The sequence below is a fragment of the Vipera berus genome (assembly GCF_964194415.1).
Source record: "Vipera berus genome assembly, chromosome: 3".
Taxonomy (NCBI): Eukaryota; Metazoa; Chordata; class Lepidosauria; order Squamata; family Viperidae; genus Vipera; species Vipera berus.
The window spans coordinates 209,616,493-209,618,941 of record NC_138204.1 but is presented as its reverse complement, the minus strand read 5'-3'; the positions used below and the strand labels follow the sequence as shown (position 1 = coordinate 209,618,941).

Below are 2,449 nucleotides of genomic sequence, written 5' to 3'. Positions count from 1 at the left end.
GGAATTCCCAATGGCACCTTGGAAATAGTGCATACAGTTTTGACATTATAGTTTGCTATCTACAATTGGTGAGAAAGTAGATTTTGTTATGTTGAAAACACTGAAAGTATTCAGATTAAGAACAATTGGAGTTGGCTTTTTGCAGGGGGTCAAGGGACTTGATGATTATCACTCTGGTCTGCATATTTGTTTCTATGCCTCTGTTTATACAACCTAGGATTGCATTGACCTTTTTGGCTGCTGCTGCACACTGCTGGCTGATATATATATATATATATATATATATATATATATATATATATATATATATATATATATGTATGTATGTATGTATGTATGTATGTATGTATGTATGTATGTATGTATATATATATATATATATATATATGTATATATATATATATATATATATATATATGTATGTGTATATATATATATATATATATATATATATATATATGTGTGTGTGTGTGTGTGTGTGTGTGTGTGTGTGTGTGTGTATATGTGTATATATATATATATGTGTGTATATATATATATATATATATATATATATATATATATATATATATATATATATATAATTTTATCCTTTATTTCAAAAGAAACAATAGGATTATTGGTAACGTGCACGAGCACCAGGTCCACCAAACTTCTTGGAGTCACAACGTCGAGGATCAGCAACTAACAGGGTCCTATCATACTGGATGAGGATATCCTTTATTTATTTCTTAGAAGCTTCATCAACATATTTCTGGTAATAAGCCACCAGTGCTTTGGAAATAGATTGCTGAATTGCGTATATCTGTGCCACATGACCGCCACCCTTCACACGGACTCTTATGTCAACTCCTGCAAAGCGTTCTTTGTCCAAAAGAAGTACTGGTTCAAACAATTTGTATTGGAGAGTTCTGGGCTCAATCATTTTCAGAGGCCGTCCATTCACCTTAATAAGTCCATTTCCTCTTTTGCAGTGAACAACTGCAGTAGCAGTTTTCTTCCTGCCGAAAACCTGAACGCTCTGGAGGGCCCCCTTCGCCGGCATGGCGCCTTCGGCAAAAGCAGCAGCGAAAGAAGCCACTGCTGGCTGATATTTAAGTGATTGTCCACTAGGACTCCAAGATCCCTCTCACAGTTACTGCTATTGAGTCAGGTTTCATCTAATTTGTTCCTATATATTTGGTTTTACTTGCTTAAGTGTAAAGCCTTACTTTTCTCTACGCTGAATTTCATTTTGTTAGATAGGGCCTGGGGTTCAGGTTCATCTGGATCTTGAGCCTGTCAGGCCTGCCATCTTCCCTTTGGCGCGTCAAGCGTCAAGCCGTATTTGGAACCATTTTATGCCAGCACCCAAGGCCGTGTACCCTGAGAAAGAGTGTGAATTATCCTAAACATCTCAGGGTTTTCAAAACACCTAGGTGGACTCTTCTTGGCTGAAGATGGACCGGTCATAGGGGGAGGGTTGGGATGTGAGGAAACTTTCTGTATCTCTTGAATGTGGGAAATTTAGTTCTAGCCTGACTCTACTGCAACCAACATCTTTTAGTAAAAGAACCTATCACTTCAATCATATGGAGTTGAGGGTCTCTTTTTTCCCTAAGAGTTGGGACTGGGGCAGGTCTAACACAACCTTCTGGGGTGTTGGCTATTCCTGCCAGTTTAGTGTTGTCTGCAAATTTGATGAGCTCCCATTCTATTCCCTCATTTAAGTCATTAATGAAGATATTGAAGAATACTGGGCCTAAGACGGAGGCTTGTGGTATCCCACTGCTTACTTCCCTCCATGTAGACCTATTTCCACTAAGGACTACCCATTGAATGTGGATCTTCGTTCCATCTGGTGGTGATACTGTCCTTCCCACATTTCTTAGCTTACTAAAAAGTACAGTAGGTGGTGGTGTACTTTGTCAAATGCCTTACTGAAATGCAAATGTTTTTGCTGATCCACCAATTTCGCTTGGTTAAAGAATGAAATACGATTTGTTTGGCATATTCTGTTTTTGACAAACCCAGGTTGACTCTATTCGGCAGTGCTGATTTTAGTCCATATTTCAAGTGAAACTTCTGATATTTCATTCAAAATCAAAGTGTGGCTGCTTTCAGACAGGCCTGACTGTTACCTGACTTAAGAGGGACCGGTTAAAGAATTTGCTTCTTAATCATTCAGTCATAGTTTTAATCATTCAGGCATTAAAAACCAAAGAAAATTCACATTTCATTTTGAGTCTTTCCCAATGCGTTTTATTGGCACATCATTCCCTAACCTTTATATGTTTGCATTATCTTTTCAGATGAGAAATATTTTGGGATAGATGCCAGTACAGAATGCAGAGCTAATTACAGAATGCAGAATTCAATTCTCCAGGATAGAATTGAGGCAGAACCTGGTGCAGAATTCAGAAATAATTTTAGAATTCAGAATTCATTTCTCCAGTATTAGGGGGATTCC

At 37.6% G+C, this 2,449-nt stretch overlaps 1 pseudogene across 1 annotated transcript; it reads right to left on the bottom strand.

The window, feature by feature from the left end:
• Window positions 1-612: 612 nt before the first annotated feature.
• On the bottom strand, window positions 613-1,070 carry LOC308666983 (small ribosomal subunit protein uS9-like; annotated as a pseudogene). The gene has a single exon. The product of its transcript is annotated as a small ribosomal subunit protein uS9-like (transcript).
• Between the last annotated feature and the right edge of the window lie 1,379 nt (window positions 1,071-2,449).